Source organism: Symphodus melops (genome assembly GCF_947650265.1).
Source record: "Symphodus melops genome assembly, chromosome: 9".
In the NCBI taxonomy this organism is placed as follows: Eukaryota; Metazoa; Chordata; class Actinopteri; order Labriformes; family Labridae; genus Symphodus; species Symphodus melops.
This window is the reverse complement of record NC_136699.1, coordinates 13,910,170-13,929,401: the sequence shown is the minus strand read 5'-3', so window position 1 is coordinate 13,929,401 and position 19,232 is coordinate 13,910,170. Positions and strand designations below refer to the sequence as shown.

The 19,232-nt window shown below is 38.7% G+C and overlaps 1 long non-coding RNA gene across 2 annotated transcripts in view; it reads left to right on the top strand.

Annotated features, from left to right (window-relative positions):
- The window catches only part of LOC306829307, a 154,561-nt gene that overhangs the window by 45,194 nt on the left and 90,135 nt on the right, over positions 1-19,232 (top strand). For both annotated transcript variants that reach the window (XR_013779850.1, XR_013779851.1), the window contains exon 3: positions 3,696-3,767. This is a non-coding gene — a long non-coding RNA (uncharacterized lncRNA). The remainder of the gene's footprint in view (positions 1-3,695; positions 3,768-19,232) is intronic.

The following is a 19,232-nucleotide window of genomic DNA, read 5'->3' as shown; positions in this document are numbered from 1 at the left end:
AGGACACAAAATAATTTATTCATTAGGAATAAATATTCTATAACATTAAAGTTATGGTGATAGTATAGCCTTTTTTCACCTTTTCGAACAGTCCCCTGTGGTCTAAATGATTGGTGATGTGCTTTGGTCAAAATATAACATGACTCAAACATCAGAGAAGGTTTGTGATCCTGTAGAAACCTGCTCTCTCAGGATGCTCCATTTTGGTGTGCGTCTCTTAAAATGCAATGATTCCTCCTGAGTTTCCCAGTAGACATCACTCCTCTGTGAGAATATAATGGCAGACCTTTTTTTCCCGTTTGTTTTAATCACAATCCAACTTGTGATGTCACAAGTTGAGCAAATTTGAAATGGAGCATTTTTTTTCTGTGCTGTAAGACTTATGCAGACCACAAACTAAGGACTGGATGGGTTAATTTCAAATGTTGTAGATCAGTAGACACTCCGGTTACCAAAATAATTGTTCAAAAGTAAAGTGGATTTTTCACAATATATCCTCTTTAACTTGTTTTTAACTCTGACAGACACAGTGTTTTCCCTATATGCATCTAGCAGTGGTGGTACACAATATGACCTGCGCTGTTGATCTTTTTATTTTATTTTTTTTATTTGATTTAAAACAAATTATTAATTTTATTAGGTAAAATTTTAACTCTTCTAGTCTTTTGCAATTACCCAGGACTGACTTATGAGAATTGGATGGTTTTTGGTTGATTGTTTTGTCCAATAAATAAGTTACAATTATTATTACTTAAGTTAATAATTACTTTAATGACAAAAATGTTGAAAAAATTGCACGCAACTAAAACATTGTTCCACTTCACCACTACTGCTACAACTCACACCCAGGGGAAGCACTGAGACTGTTTGCATTTTTATGTTTGTTTTAATTGGAGTTAAACAGTTAAAAAAATAATAATAATAATAATCTTCAAGACAGTTTTTTTAAAAAAGGAAACAATATGAATACTTTCTTGTACCAGCCCTTTGAACAATATTGAGTTCTCACACAGAGAGAAACTGCTGTTGAAGAAGCAGACAATAATAATTACTCCGCCTACCACAACCTTGATATTCCAGAAGACAGTGACAGGCTGTGTAATTGGGAATCTGCTCTTAAGCAGAAAGTAATCAAGATTCATTCTGCCTCAACACGGCACTTATCAAGCACAAGAATAGAAATGTTCAAGTGGAGATTTGGACCTAATTCTTCCACTACTTACTTAAAAAAAAAACAAGCAAACAGTTACCAAGATAATGGAGTATAATTAAACAAGGTATATGTGGAACTGCTGCATAGTTAAAGCTCATTCTCCCTGAAAGGCTTTGCAGGAAGGGTTGTAGAAAGTGAAGAAGACTTAAGTTTTTGTTAATGGCGTTTAAACATAGTAATCCTGCTAATTCCTGAACCCCAGCACATATGTTCTGTTTCCTTTTTTTACTGCTGTGTTGAGCCAAGGGGTTGTAAGATAAGAATTCACTGCTTCTGTTTGTTTTCTATCATAAACAGTTTTTTTTGTGTTATTCATTGGCCATGATACAAAAGCATCATTGTTCCATCTTCCATCTGTCTATTTTGTCCTACCGAGAAAAAAAATAAAAAATAAAAAAACTCTGTCACAACCAAGTAAAGCAGAAGTGGAGGGCAGATTGAGGGAGATATGGTTGTAAATCAGAGCAGTTCATTGGAATACGACGCCTCAGTATGCTGCTCTTCAGGAACACATTTGGTTGAAAATGCAACATTGTACCTTAACATAGGAGTCTGTTCCTGAAGCTGCGTAGGTGTTTACACTCTCACGCTGACAGAACATGAAGCCTTGAGCTCTCTCAGGAGGACTCTATTGAGATTTTTATTTTTTTTTGATGGGAAACCGTCATTAATTGTTGCAATGTACAGTACATCTCGGACAGGGAGCAGAGTTCACATCAAACAGAGCTGAGTATATGTGTCAGCTGACTGTGATGAGTGTGGCCTGTCTCGTTGTGGCTCACTGGCATTGCTTGTATACAGTATGGTCATGCACCATATTAATGTAATTATGCAAGACCATTGGACTCAAAAAGGCTCTCCAGAACTGACATATCCCATTCAATAAGAAGGGTTCACATAATGTAACTGATGTACTTCTACTTCTTAGTGAGTGACACATATTCATAACAACAGATTTCATCACTCTGGGCCCATTTGATATGCTTCCAATTTGGCAATGGCTGAATATGTACGACAAGCTGCGGCAAATACAGAGAGTTTTCGAAGAAAGCACAAGATTAGTGGCTTCTTTCTCTGCTGCCGTTATTAACATAACCATCAGTGTGCAGTGGATTTAATTATTACTGAAAGGTGGACCAAGGAAGTGGCTTTACTTTAACACTGGCAAAAAGCTTTCCTCAGGATGATGACTGAAGGAAGTGAGATCAGAAGCAATTAAGTACTTCGGGAGGAGAGTCACAGGGTTGTAAATCTTCCCACAACGCTGCACTTGGGTTTGGATTGTTGTTGATTATCAGAGTAGCTTTCACAATTGAGAGAAAATAAGACTTTTTCCTTATAGATATGTCATTGTATAGTTCTCAACTGTTTTCTGCTGATCCCTGAGTTTATAAATCGTTGAACTCTGATAGCAACTTTTTGATTCCATTGAGGTTTAAAGGTTTCAAAAAAAAATGCTGCTTCAAACTATGTGAAAGTTCATCATTCCCAACCTCTCGCATGGAACATTTCCAGGCCTGCTGTTGTAGCCCATATACCCTCTGCAGTCTAGATTGACAAGCGTTAAATAGCTTAGCCGCGGCTCCTATATGCTCTATTATCACAAGAGGACATATCGACTGTTCCTGTTTAATGCATCAAGACTCCTCCTGTAGCACCCTGTCTCTGGCCTTCATCTATGATTCATTTTTATTACCCATCATTCCCGGGACACCGGCCCCCTGAGGCTTCTACATGGCACGTGCGGGTGGAGCGGAAGTTAGCTGACACCTAATCTGCTCAATGTTGGAGCAGTGTTATTTATTGGAACTCTCCGTGAATCCTGATTCATTGACAAATGAGGCTGGGAGGAGAACAAGCATTCAGTGTACATACACAAAACACGTAACGTGGCAAACACAAGGCTACTGCTCATGTCCTATAATGAAATGAAAATTCATAGCAACCCTCCCTCCCCTTTCATCTGACTATGTCAGAACAAGCCAATGCCGACCACCAAATCCTCCTGCCCTTTTTTTTCAGATTACTTTAATCAAAATCACTTTGACCAACATGCAGTGATTCTCGATGCCTACAACTCCCCTGCAGATAATTTGCCTCTGTGCCTCTGTGTACATATTCCCCTTTCTTCGCTCCCCTATCAAATTTAATCAGTCTCAGTTTTCCTCACAAACCACGGCGGCATGGCCAGTAAAAATGCATCACAACTGACAAAGGCAGAGCTCTATTAATTCCTCAACCCCCTGTGGCTGCGGGTCTTATGTTGTATCTGTCTTTGCTGGTGTATGTTAATGGAGTTAAATATGTTGAGCGTTGTTTGACCATGACTTTAACCTCTTTGTCCATCGTAAACATGAAATGTGTCTATGTTCGAAGGATATGATACTTTGTGATTGACAATGATATTTATTTGTGAATGAAAAAACACATATTGATTGACAGTATATCAAAAATCAAAGTATCTTTTGTTTGTCATTTTCAGAACCGTATCAGCTGACAACAAGAAAGCCTCAGACTGACTTGCTGCCCTGCGGGACTTGAGGTGTAGCCAGCAGTAAGCGATAAAGGACTTCCAAATTAGACTTTGTTTTTTGCCAGTGTTTGAAGTCTAACATCACTTGCATCCAGCTAACTGTTTTAAGACATTTATCAAAGGTAAATAGCCACCAGCAGCGTCTGCCTGAATCTTTGTACACGGTATGGGAATTACAAGCTTTACTGTTATCCCAACCAGCTGAAAGTCACCTCAGGGATCTGGACTCATTGGGCCCTGGCTAGAGTTTCTAAGTCTTTGATTGTCCAATTTTGGTTAGCTTATGTTGACCTTAGCGTTAGCTTCCATTTCTTTGCTGCATAGAAATGAACTGAATTGGTGGGATCTTCATGAACCTCATGGTTCAACATGTGTTAATGTTTACTTCTTATCAGATGTAGCTGATATTACATCAAATGTGCTGTCCCGCATGCTGATGATTGAATATTTGGCTCAGTTGCATTTTATTGGCTTACTAACTTCATATGTTGTTAAAAAAAAAAAAAAATAATAATCTACCATGTAGGAAATACAAGGCCAAGGTATTGTATTGCATTCAGTTGCTACAGCATAACAATACTCTTCAACCTGAGCAACTTTAATCTTAACATATTCATTAATTACTCCTTAGTTAATGAGTCATGGACAGACATTGGGCCATTGAATGGCCTGTAACAGTAAGCATGTCTCAGACCAACACTTTGCTGCTGCGTTAACTACATAATAAAAACAAAAAAAAACTCCCATGGGAAGCCTCCAACCTTCATACCCGCTCTCTCAGTGTAACCATAAAGAAACTGCTTCTGCTTTGACTTTTGCTGCCTTACAAACTAGCTCTAATTTGTTCACTTGTTGTGGTATTTATTCCAAGCCTCCTTTTCAGCGACTCATTGAGTTTATTGATTCATTGAGTGCTGTTGCAGTCATTTTCTCTAATGGCTATGCAGCAGGCTGAAATAACAAAGGCAAAATATCATCCTTTTTCCACTGGAAGCAGTGCTCTGCAATAATTTGACTGACGACCATTTGGATTAATGTTTGTTGTCATGATGCATGCACTGCATGTACAGTATTTCCTAGACTTTGTGAGTGCATCTGATGCTTCGATTCTATAAATGGATTTCAGAAACACTACACGTGTTAGGTGCTGGACAGTTAGGGGAATGAAGGTTTCTCCCAGCGTAAATTATCATGTTTCAGAATAAAATCTGCACATTAGTTTCATGAAGCACAATATTGATACGTGCACCTGTTAGTTCACTCACAACAACAAACAAAGCTTTCTAAAGCTATAAAAGGTGTTCAGAAGTAATTGACTCACAGAAGCATCCTCCTTAAAGTCACCCATAACACATGCGTTTATTTCACATCTCTAATAGTGGCTCTAAGCTCTTACCGAAGACCAGAAAGGGCACATACCTGGAGGATACCGTTGTCTAGAGTGTTTCAGGCACTGTCAGCTTTTGACAGCAGCAACAAAGAAAACCGACCAGAATAGGTGCAGGGTGAGAAAAGCCTTAGCAGGTTTATACCATCACTCTATCTTCTTCCACAAGAAGAGATGGAGGGATGTCACCTGCTTCAAGGTGGCTTCTTGCACCTTTCATTCTTTTATTAATAAGTAATCTGTGAAAATGTAGCCATATTGTAAAGGCTTTCAGGCAACCTGGCTGTGATGGTGCAAATGCATTGGCAATCTATCTCTTTAAAAATGAATATGTTAAAGAACAAGAGTTCCATTAGCTTTCTTATTGCATGTCCATTCCACCTTGTTCTTCAGCCTCATGCACTCAGGCTAAGTGTTGCGTTGAGAATAAAGAACTCTGAAATCTGTGGGATATTATGAAACAGTGCTGGAGAAGAGTTCATGAAGTCAAAGAAAAAGGGAAGACTTTTTACAATAAATGAGTCCCCCCCAAGAAATGCAACAATTAACAGAAGGTTAATTTAAATACCATTTTCTGTGACCATGCCATTTTGCCCAATTACAGCAACTTTTTGGCATATTTGTATCTTTTAAAATAACTCCACGGTGGATCTATTTCACTAAAGCCAATATTTATCTGTCTTGCCGTGGTGAAAACTTTTAGCTGTCTTCTTTGGTCTCCCAAGGTCCCAAAAAAGCAACTTTAAGTAGGAACTCAGTTTGCTGAGGTCTCTGAGTCGGACGGGTTACCTCGATAGGAGCGTAAAGCTGCATGCACTTCTTGGAACAGAACTCCAAACCACTGCCAAACTTTCAGTATGGCTTTAAGCAGGAGACCAGGGTGATCAGTGGACAAGGGAGAAATACTATTTTCTCTGTTGAAAGTTGTGCTTTTATTCTTTCTTGTCCAATGATTTGCATGTACATTCTGAGTCTTCGATAGCATGTGATTGTAGATGCAAGTCACAGACACATTTCTGCTTTTGCAGTCACAGAAAGTGTTTTTCTATTCACTTCTATCACTCCACATTTCTCTTATCAATGGTTTGACACTACAGTAAAATAGCATACATTTTATCAATGCTGTGAAGTTTCTCTTTCTCAGGATTGAATAGATTGGATTGTCCACAGTGGGGAATGAGAATTTATTAGCAAATGACTGTAGTTTCTTTCCTTTTTACACATTTTGTTTGGCATCTTGACACTGAACTCGACCCTGAGGGATCCCAGAAAACAATCAGTTTGCTCAGCCACAGGATTGCTTTATTCGAGCACTTAGTCACAAAACGAATAAGGAATGAGTGAGACTTTTATTTAAAAAAAAGATAGAAAATAAACTGACAAAGACAGAGACAACAATCACAGGAAAAGTGAAATCCATTAAATTCCTGATGGGACTGATGAAGAGTTGAATATGGCAGAATTAATTGTTCACTTACTATCACTGGAAAAAATAAAATAAAACTAACACATGCCATTTTGTCCATCTGTGTCAAAACATGGCATCTCTTGCATTTCTCAGCGACCATTTCCCTGCAGCTCACTATCTGAATGTTGTGACTGATACAATATCAAGCTTATGTTCTCTGATAGGAATGATGTGCATTAACCAGCGTGAAAAGCTGCCAACAATAGGTTTCTGTCAAGCAAACACGAATAGAAATGTCACTCCTGTCAGAGAAGGCTACTGACCAAAGTTCTTGTTCTGTCTCTCATTGTCTGCCTCTCCCCGTCTCACTCTTGACAGAAACTCACTTTGACGACTTGAAAGGAAGACTCTGTTTCTTCCATAATTCAAATATTTCAGAGCTTGGTATTAGACTAAGACCCAAACACCCCCCTCATGTCACTGGTGGCCGTGCCTGGATGAGGAAAACCAGCCCCTGGAATGCATTGAAACATTTATGCTGGGTTATTTCTACTTCAAGGAATTTTTCCTTTTTATGACTTTATTTCTGATGCAACATTGTGCAAATTCATATAGCTGAATTATTCATTAATTGAAATAAAGCCACTGAGCGTAGATCAGCCCGAGCTTTACCATCTTAAACATTTATGGCACAGTGTCTAATGTGTTTGCGAATTTTGTATTTGAAGGGAAAAACACTTGTGCAACACAGTGTTGCTGATATTAAAGGAAACATTAACAATCGGGAAATAAGTCAGGGGTAATTCTTGAAATTGTGTTATTATTATTTCAGAATGTTAAGTGGAGGCATGCAGCGAGGCATCATGCTGCATTGTAACTTATATTACACTCCTGCATTTTGGGGAGTAATAAAGAAACATGATTAGTACTGCCCTGGAGAGCTGACTTGGAGTTTTGCCTGATTCCTCACTACACTAGTACCATGCAGTATCACCTCAGGGACGATTGGGAATGTTTCTTTTTTTTTCTCTCTCTCTCTCTCTCTTTGTGCATCACAAATCACTTTGGCTGTAAATTAATAGCACAACAGATAGTGACTGTAAACTGAATGTGCTGCTAATACTTTGCATATTCATTTTGAAAATAATTTAATTGTTGAATGTGCAAATTACACTTCAGCAGAGGGAAATACAGCAATTACCTCAACACAATATGTGCTTGTTTACAATAACATACACTAAGCATATGGTATGTGGACTTACTCTGACAGGATATAGTAACAGACCAGAAGTTGCCCATGTTACAATCTCTCACTAGGAGGTCTTTGTTTAAAGATATTTTAATGGTATTTTTTTTTGCCTTTAGTGGACAGGACAGTTGAGGAGAGACACAAACGTAGCAAGGGGGGAGTGGATGATGACATGCAGCAAAGGGCCGAGGTTTGATACGAAGCCCCTGTGGCTGCGATGCGGAATATAGCCTCTGTACACGGGACGCACCACATAACCACCAGAACCACTGGGCTACCGGTGCCCCAGTAGGAGGTCTTTTATAAACAGAATAACACATTTGCTGTGAACCTTTCAAAAACACAAGTGTTAGAAGCAAAGAAATAACACTATGCTTCCCATCTACTATGATTTTGCTGTTCTCAAAGCCACATTCACTTCTCCATTTACATGCACAAAAAAATAGTTACACATTTCACCTACACCTACATTTCTTTGCTACTCTGCTTATTGAACTAAGTTTGAAGAGGATTATGCTCGTTTGAAGACCTACAAATAATGCAGAAAATATTTCCAAATGTTGAATCATTATGAGTTGGGCCAGACTTTTCTTCAGCACTTTCATGATGGCAAACGCATGAAGAACAGTCGGGATATGCAAAACTAAGAAAAAGAACTGCACACTGCTATATTCTTTAAAGTACATCAGAAAACTCATGATAGCCTTTTTTTAGATTGTTAATGAAATAGATTGTCCTATATCGATGTAATTCTGTGACATTTTTTGTGTGTGTGTGTGTGTGTGTGTGGGGGGGGGGGGGGGGGGGGGGGGGGGGTCACAAACTTACACATGCATCACACCCCTCTTGGCATTATCTCTGCACTGTCACTTCTTTATCTCCCACAGTTTTCATCATGCAAACACATACATCTACACACGCACACAGAAACACACACACGCACGCACGCACACACACACACACACACACACACACACACACACACAGAAACACCATGCCTGTGCTTTGAATGCACCAGTAGGCGAGGATAAGCTATGGTTTCAGTCACACATATCTAATGCTCGACACAGAAACAGCAACAAAGGCTTGCAACATTCAGTTTGCAGCCTTCAAACAGGGATTTGACATAAAAGAGAGAGTTTGATGGAGGGAGAGAGAAACAGTGAGGCAGAAGGATGATTCATTATCAAAAGAAATATTCTGGATGAGAAGCAGAATAAGCTGCTTTTATTTTTATTTTTAAATTTCGTAGTCACAATTAAATGCTTTGTTTTTTTTTATACTGAAGGTCAATCAATATTTTCTGTTATTGCTAATAAATCTCATATTTTGAGCCGCGTTGTAAAGCATGTCTCACGTAGACAACAGAACATGCTACATTATCGCTCACGTCTCTTCTGTCGTCTGTGAGGATACCGCTTGTTTACTGTTACACACTGACATGTGAGCCGCTTGTTATTTTAATGAGCGTTGTAAAGGTTTGACAGCAATGACATGTAAATCACAAATTCTCATATTTTTCCACCAAACGTGATGGTGTATGTGTACGTAGAATTTATTGTCTGATAAAAAAATAAATCACGTAGCAACATTTATTTCATCAAATATATTCTCATACGTCACAAATAGATCGTCAAAATCTAACTCTGGCAGAGGAAGTCGGAAAAAGTACGAAATACAAATAGTAGCCTTTTGTAAGAGATCATTAGAAATGTCAGCAAATCTCAAATGACCATAAATGCAAAGAGCCTAATGGAGCAAAGTGCCAGTTCTTGATGATGATGATGATAACTTCAGAATTGAGCTCAAACTGGCATTAAAAATTAACTGACTTACACATCATTCACATTAGCTTCAGTCTCAGAACATTACCGTGGTGATTTAAAGTGCGATGGCGGAGTGCAGCTTGCAGTTCCTGACCCCCCTCGGTACATCGCGGTGTCAAGCCATCAGCTCACATCATTCTGCCTGATCTTCAGTTCATTTCGGGGGAATTAGCAGCAGTTTAATAAAAGCTTGTTGCCTGCGAGGTCAGTTAACAGTCTGACCACACAGAAGTGACACATCTGCACTCAATGCTTCTTCTTGATCGAGAAATACACCCAACGAGGTGGACAGTGGATTTCCCAGTTTTCTTATGGTATCCTTGATATATTCATGTCGAAGATAAGGTTAAAGGTGCATTCAGTGAAAGCTCATAAAGATTTTCAAGAGATCGATCTGTGGGAACAATTCTAATTTCTATGATCAAACCTGAGCGTCTCATCTGGCTATTGAGAGAACTAAACAACATGTAAAAAAAAAACATGTATACTCCAGAATCAAACCACACAAACTCTTTTTTTAAGTTAAATCTTCTGTCAATTAGGGTCATTTTTTTGACTTTTCATTACTTATACAGACTTGTAGGTTTTATTTTTATTTTTACAAAAAGAAAGTCTTGCATGAGCTTCCCGTGTGACTTCAGGAGCGAGCTTTGTGCAGTTTCACTTGACTGACAGGCTCCCTTGGTGGTCAAGAGGAGAGTGCCAGGTATGAACACTCTACCTGTCAGCACATTTTGCTTTAGAAAATGATTACCGTAAATTCCGGACTATAAGCCGCTACTTTTTTCTCACACTTCGAGCACTGCGGCTTCTACTCCGGTGCGGCTTATTTATGGATTTTTTATGGGGGACAATGAGCTTCTGCAAAAAAAAAACTTTTGACTTCGTCACGTCGGATCTTAATATCAGTCATTTTGCGCTTCATGCACGCACCCTCATGATGGAAAACACACGGAGAAATACATATGATGCAGCTTTCAAGTTAAAGGCGATCGACCTGGCTGTCAAAGAAGCTAACAGAGCTGCTGCACGTTAAGATGACACTGACAGCGACAACAGAGACTGAGGAAGTGAGTAATGAAGTCATTCTGAGGCAGTGAATGGATGGACTTTTTCTTGTGAAATATATTACGGTCATCTTTTTCATCAGCCGTGTTACAGACACCGTCGGCTAGGCTTCGTATTGTAACGGTTCATGTTGTAAAGTCAGTAGTTGATAATGTGTTCATAATTCCGATTATGTGGAGAGTCAGTGAATGCACCAGCGAGAACGTGTTGAGTGGCTGTATGAGAGAACGCTGGGGGAGAGAGTTGGATTGTTACGGCAAGTTATGGTGTTGTTCTCTGCTGTAAACGGCGTGGTCACGGCCGACAGTGATCGGGTTATTAAAAGTTATTATTTGAACGCTCTCGTCGTCCTTTAACGTCCGTACGGACGCTACAGTATTTGCGGATGTTACCGGTAGCCTACGTCTGTGTAAATAGCTCTTGTTATAGCGTGGACACCTGCGGCTTATAATCAAGTGCGGTTTATATATGTACAAATACATTTATTTACTTATTTTTAGCCGGTGCGGCTAATATCCAGGTGCGCTCAATAGTACGGAATTTACGGTACTTAGTGTGCTGGATTACAGAACCTGGACAATTCTCAAACGTTTCACTCGAAAATATAGAGGGTCTCGTAGTGTCACTTGTGTTTCTGTTTCTTTCTGTGTAACTGTCAAACTATCAATCTTTATTTGGACAGCCCAAATCATAATGCATAACACTTGTAATGAAAACGCTTTACAAAAAGCTTGTTGATGACCAACATTAATCTATCATAAGCGCCAACCGAAATTCAGTAAAGTTACAGTTGCATGGAAAAAATGTCCTTTTAAAAGGCAGAAACGTTGAGCAGGACCAGACTCGCAATCTCCAGAAACTGTCCTGGGTTTGAAAAATGGGATAGAGGGAGACGCAGGAAGAAGGAGAAAGACATACAGAGCAACAGCAAGGAATAAAATCATACCCCTCCTAAATCCTTGTATGGTTTACATATCGTCTCGTATAGTTTAAAGCATTTTGCAGCCCAGATTCTTTAAAATTACACTTACTTGAATTTTTTGGCTGCAAGAAAAAAAACATGCACTCTGCTAAACTCTCTGCAGTGTAAAGTTAGAGGAAAAAAAAAAGGAATAACTTTGTTTAACATTTCGAGTTGATTCCCTCCCCTCCATGTATTATAGGGCAAAGTCATTTTAGTGAGAGCTCCCGCACATTGAGAAGAAATCTTAAATTTTAAAAGGATTCCAGGTGACGATAATTGCTTTTCGGTGTTGGAAATGTGGGCTTTAGTTCATGCATGCTTAAAAGAAAGCATTTTAAATAAAGTATGACGCAATAGTTCCTGGGTTATTCTGCTTCACCGGTCAGCATTCATGTTCTATCTCCAAGCGAGTGTGCCACTTTTTTTTTTTCCAATGGAGCTCTACTTTGAACTCAGACATTGTTTTTTTCTTTTTTTTCCCTTTTTTTTGTATTTTTAAAATCACTTTTTGCTTTGACATTTTAAAACACAGTACTATGATGCTGCACGTTTTCAAAATCAATACAAAATGTATAACTACATTAGCAGAATATTGTGCAAGAGCACAAAGTGATTGAATATAATCTTATTTAAGTTACCAACGTTTGGAAAAAAAAAATCGACATCACAATAACAGCTGCAGGGGGTTCATATCCAACTGTCACTGTAAGCCCTCTCTCTCTCTCTCTCGCTCTCTCGCTCTCTCGCACTAGCTGCATGAGAGCATGTTCACTAAACTTTTACATTTCCCCGTGACATGGGCTGCTCTGGTCTCACAGGCAGAACCACTTGTAATGTAGAGGTGAAAATTACAGCCAAACAGCTGAGCCAAGGCCATCCCGGATCCCCCTCTGCTGCCACACTATTCGTATCGTTATCTGTTCTGTAGCAGACCAGTTCTCCTTCACCCATGTCCCAGTTAGGCTACAATGAGAGCAGAGTGTAAGCCGAGTGAGCTGCTCTGTTAGATATCATGCATGCAGGAAGTTTCCAAACATTGCCATTTCAGGGACCAATTTCTTGTAATAAAGTGGACTGGCTTATGTTGGGAGTCATGTTCACACAGTAAATTTTTGTTGTAGCAGCAAAAAGTCAATGTCTCCGATGTCGTTCTCTGTCCACCATCCTCTCCCATCTTTATGTACAATGGTTCAGTTCTTCCTTCTGTGTTGTTTTCGGGCTGTCTTCTTTCTCGTCTGCCTGGGTGATGTGCCATTACAGTTTAAATATCCTCTGACTGCTCCCATTAGTGTCACCATTTTTCACTGTCATGTTAATTTTTGATGGAGAGGCAAATGTCAGGGCCACCCGTCTGTCCTGAGCCAGAGGTTGATGAAGACAGAATGGAAACACACTTGTATATTAATAGTTAAGGATAAGGATCAGGAACTCCTTGAGTCACTTAAAGTATGCCCAGAGAGGAGGGCTATGAAGCTGAAGTTCCTTTATTTATAGTTAACATTGACATGTACTCAACAGGATGAGCACATGTCACTGAAATTGTCAGTTATAGTTTATTTCTATATCTAAAGCCTCGTTTCCACCACCAAGCAGTCCGGTTAGGTTCAACATAGTTTGGTACTGTAAACCCTGAACTCGCATGCTTCCACAGCCAACCATACACTTATTTGGTAGGCGGAGTGTAAGCCAGATAGAGACAGCCTCGTCAGCTATGTAATGTTGTGACATCATAACAGCCCAACACAGTGTAGCCAGCTATTAAGTAAGTCTAACGTTCAAGAAGAGCGAGGCAACAGTAAACAGTGTCAGAACGGTACCATGCATCCCAAAAGACGGTACAAATTCCTTATTTTGGTGCTATAGACAGTCGCCTATAAATGTGTACCGTACCGAACCAAACTGAACCAGACCGCTTGGTGGAAACAGAGCTATAGGCTCCCTCCAACAGAGCTCATATGCTTCAGGATAAATCATATAATAGAAGACAATATACTCAAATTAGAAGACATGAACTGTGTAGTAGCTAAGAGTTGTTACATAATATAATGGAGTGTAATGTTATCACATATGTAATTATATATTGTCCATATTTCTACATGTTTTATTACACTTCAAATGATTCTTTCTGGGTTATTTGCCAGGATATCCTCCCTCTGTAGTCATTGTATGTGTTTTATCACTGTAGCCAAGCTGCAGCATTTCCATGTATCACACATATGTAAAGAGCGGCCTTTCATTCACTCAAAGAAATACATCACAGAGAGCTCATTAGATGAGTCACAAGTAATATTCACTTTCCGACAATGTACTGTTCCCTTCAGCTCTTTTCATTATTTTCAATGATTAGTACAATGTTGTAACCTTCGATCTGGATACAGGATGTTCCTTATTTTATTTTATCTTCAAACATGATGTAAAAAAGAAAAAGAAAACTAAGTTGAGGCGGAAAAAAATCAAATCATAGGAATGTGATTAATCATGAAACACAATTTAGATTCAGTGATTCATATAGATCTACAAATCTATAACTCATATAGCAAATGTTTTTATCCAAAGTGACATCGGACACTGGCAGTGCATAGAGGCAAAGAACAACATAGACAGCTGCTTATTCCTCCTTGCATTTATAAAATGTGGTTGTCCTACTGTATCTTGAACTTAAACATGCCCTATAACGTTTTCAAATAATGCAACTATTACGCCCAATTTGCCCAAACCTCTGTTCATTTTTGAAAAATTAAACCAAATTGATTGAATTTATGATTTTTCAACAGAAGCTTAAATTTGTTGTGATTTGAGCAGATCTGTTAAAAAAAGACATTCTCTGTATTGCCTTTTGACCTGCTTTTGGCACATATCATATTTATCTGAGAAGTCCTGCAACATGCCTGTGTGACAGTCTGCCCAAGGTTGTTGCCCTTTAATTTGGCACAGACTGTCTAATCAGATCATGTGTTGGAAGATGGCTGTCGCTGATGTCATGGAAAGGACAAATGGGACACACAGGGGTTGATCGGCGATATAGAGATTTTAATACATATCAGAGGCTTTAAAAAAAAAAAAAAACAACTTCTAAAATGATGTTTTTATAAATGATAAATTCCTTACTGGTTCTAATCTGCAATATGTTGGATCGTAATAAACAGAGTGGCTGGTTAATAAATTAAGTTTCTTTAAAAATGAACCCACACTATCCCCAAAATATTTGCCCCTTGTGTTATTAGATGAGATTTGAGGACCATTACACACTTTCTTAGCATTTGAATCTCACCAATTAAAGCCCAAATATTAAAAAGCAGCAATTGCAAAAATCTGAAATAGACATTTTGTTTGCACTCGAATCTTTACAGGACTGATCTTGGGTCCTCCTCTATCCCAGAAATCCTGCAGTTCTTTCACATCAGCAGAGTGTATTACTATCATCTGAATCATTAAGTCAAATTAATGATGCATAATATTCAGTGTTCTTCTTCGTCCAAGGTTCTTTCTGGTGGAGGTTAAACTCCTCAAATACTTAGAGTGTGTATGGGTTCATGCAAGCTTTAAAAAGACAGAAAAAAAGTGGAATAATCAGGGATGGGCTTTATTAGATATTAACCCTCGGAAAGGGCTGATCTTAACTATATCTATCACAGCAGTTCAAAGGACTTTATATATATATATTTTTATCTTTTTGCTTGCTTTTGCCTATAGCTAGTTTGCTTTATACTCAGGATTTTCCTCAATCAGGGACAGTGTGAGTACATGGCTATCTCTCCCTCTTTATATCTCGTTACAGTGTAACGTTGACACGTATGCTCAAGCCACCTCATTAGCAGTGCAGATTTCCTGGTTATCAGAAGGCATGCCTTGTAAGATTTGTAGTAGGCTAGCAGCCTCCCTCTGTATCATCAGCACAGTCAGCTTTTGAAATGCCCCTTTAGATTCATGTCTCAGTTTGCTTTGTGAGTCAAGGTCATGTCAATGAAAGATTGGACGGAGCTCTTGTGCCTGAATTTAGCCCTTTATCTCTTTAAATCACTGCCTTAAGGCTCCAAATTGAGAAAACAGCCAGGGTCTCATTTCCAAAACCATCTGAGCATAATAAGTATGAGCTGTCCAATGGCATTTATGTGTCTATCTGCTGGAGTGCAGAGACAGAGTGCAGGCAGCGCCAAGGACCCATTATTTCAGACCCCCACAGACTCAGGGAATTGCAAAGGTGCCTCTCTACATACCTCAGCACATTTCCATTTGCTGCATTATCATAAAATGTGTCTAAATCCATTTTTCCTCAAATTCTATTATACTGGATTTCTTGTATCTAAATGGGCAATGATAAGTTCAGTTGTAATATATAGTTCAGTGCTTTTTAAAGAAATTTTTATTCTGTCTGTTTTTTTTTCCGTTCTTAGATAAGAAAGTGAAGGGTGACAGGAAATGTTGGAAGAGGAATGGGGGATGGGCATGAGGCAACAAACAACCAAAAAAAGTGCATGAAAAGATTTTTACAAAAATCCTCAGATATGTAGAGCATTTTTAAATACAATCTGTTTTACTCTATAACATCTAAAAATAGGCACTTCTCATCCGTTACAATACCTTCATAAATGCCTAAAATATTTATGAAAATTCCAGAAATGTTCAGTGACGACCTCCAAAAAATGTCCACTAAGATTCTCAGATCTCCTCTCACGTCTTTATTCTTTGGTGCTGCAGCGTCAGGCAAGCTGTGTTCTCCATGACTGCTTTCCTCCTTTAAATGGGAATTTTCAGCTTCTTCGCTCTGGCTGTCGGCCTCCTAAGGGGACAACAAAATACTACAGAGAGACTTTTGTACCTTCAGCTTTTGCACTATTTACCAATGCTAGCACCAGATGATGCAAACTAAAACTAAAATCTCCAAAACGTTAATTAAAACAACAGAAATATAATTCATGAAAATTTCCAATATTTCAAAATATTTAATTGAAAATGTCCCCAAAGTTTCTTTCAGAAGTTTCTAATAATTATCTCTAATAAAAACAATTCGAATGAGCAAAAGTGGTTCAATGAAAAGTCCCCAAATCTCAGAGTAAATCTAAAAAAAAGTCAAGGAAATTCCTGAACTTTTCAATAAGAAATCTGCAATGAAAGTTTCTAACATTTTCAAAAGCCCATTAAAAGCTTTTGAATTAAATGGTATGGGGGGAAAGTTCCATTACAATTGAAAAAAAAAAAAAAAATCCAACCAAAGTCACTGAAATCAGAGTATTCAGAATTTATCTGAAACTTTCTCACAACTCCCCACAAAAGACAACCTAATTTTTAAATATTCATGATTCTAAACTGCTGCTATAAGGTCTGTTATTTCCTCCTATAACCCCTGGATAGTGTGGTGCTGTTATAATACTTAAAATCCTAATTCCAATCTTGCATGTATCATTTATTCCCTGACAAGTCTTCACACCTCCTTGAATTGCTCAGTTATTATTTTGAGGCAAACCGCAGAGTAAGTTACAAACACATCATGTTATGAATTGGGTTTCAAGCAACATTGCACAGCATGAAAAATGGCCGTTAATGGTTGCCCAATGTGGGCTGCAGCACTCCAACAAAGAGGAAGTGAACTGATGTCTTATCTTAGGTAGCTGCAGAGCCTCTGACCCGCTCTTTGTTTATCCCATCAGTGCAGGATTCACAGCTCGCCTTGTCTCACACCAGTGGCTTCTCTGTGGAACTGATGACAGGCCTGGCCTAAGAGAAGGTACTTAACCAACAACTGGTATTTGGCACTGTTTTATCATTAGACACGCATGTTTCCTAAACGCAAGCTCCGAGGAACAGAATAATTATACAAACCAATTCTGGCTGTTGTTAATTAGTCTGATGAGAGGTGGGCTGAAAGTGTCACCATCACAGGTTAGAATATGTAACTTCCTGCGAAGCCTGATGGAGAATCTCAGCGTGCTACTTAGAAGCCGTTAAGTGCTTCTATAAGCCCATATGCTACCGCAAACTCCGTCTGACTCATCACTGTCAAAACCGCTTAGCAGGTGCATGTTTCATCTTCTCTCATGTGGGTTCTAATGCTATAAATCTGGCAGTCTGAAAAAGTGAAAATCTATTGTTTTGGACAGAAAACAAGCAGAGCAAGAAAGCGTGACCACTAAACCCAGCTTAATCTATTTTCTGCTCAGTTTTGAATTCTTAATTGTATTTTAAAGTAGTACTAAATTGGCATTTTCTAGTTATTCTCAGATACAGGAATACTTAAATGTTACAAAGTTTATTTGATGGGAATTACAAATAAGGGATGACTAAAATCGGATCTAAAATCGTAACAGGGACATTGGTCTCCTTGATAAAGATGACTACGAAAGGGGATACAATGATTTCTATTGCTTGAATATATGACCGTTATTTATCTCAAAGCTCTGTTATTATGTGAGCACATATTAATTGAGCTGATCTGGGTGTTGTGTTGCAAACAGAGAGTAATGATCTGGTTGGACAGGATTACAAAATATAGTCCTGTGATCATCACAAAGTCATTATTTTCAAGCTCTTAAGAAAGCACAGCTTGAACTTCAAGCAACATCTGGGCTGATGCTGTTAATTACTTAAAGCATTGATCAAACTTCCTCAGTGTGTTTGTTTCCTGTTTATTTAATCATTGGTTTGGTCATGAAACTACCTCACAGTGGAGCGTTGGTTGGAAACGGTAAATGGACTTGAGCTTGTATGGTGCTTTTTTTTTTACATGCAACCCAATGGGAAACAAAAAAAGGACGACACCTTTTTAAAAAGACAGCTTGTCAGAAAGTGCTGCTTCTGACTTTTTGAGTGAAATTTATTCTTTTACACCTATTTTAGAGCTGACCAATAAGTCGAGGTTGGTGCGCGTGTACCTTTCCTCGCATGTCCCCAGTTACCAGTCTTTTTACCTGTTCTTTTGTAATGTTAGACAAAGAGTAAAGACCGTTACTTGCTTTTTGTAAAGTGTCTTGAGATAACACCTGTTATGAATTAATGATATACAAATTAAGATTTATTGATTGATTGAATTGAGTGTCCGCTACAGCTTCGTGCATCCTTGTCCGTCAACACCCACCAGCTGCATTCTCAGTCCTGCGGTAATTTTACAGATTCACTCGCGACAGCGGAGATAATACAATGTATGTTGTATAAAACTCTATATTAACTTTATAAACACATAAACAAACACATGTCGAACTGTCGAAACGCAGGGTTTTATTCTAGTTTTAATGTTGCATCGGTGTCTGACTTCCTGTCCTGCTTGCTCTTTTTTTCTGTTAATCTGATGCGTCACGCTGTGGCCATACGCTCCGGCACAATCGCGGCGTATGTTAATCCCGTCTTTAAGGTTACTGAAAAATTGCTGAAAAGACGCTGAAGGCATCGCTTTTTTATGAAAAAAAAAAAAAAAGAAAAAGTCAAGTGTGAACATGGCCTAATACTTCATGATAAACGTTTGCCATTATGCTTTGTAAATGTATGTCACAACGCTCAGTCAGGAGTCAAGGACTGCAGATTTTGAAGTACAAAAGTGACACTCCCACACAATGGGAACGGTAACTTTTCCCTGTCATCCCCTTTTCATTG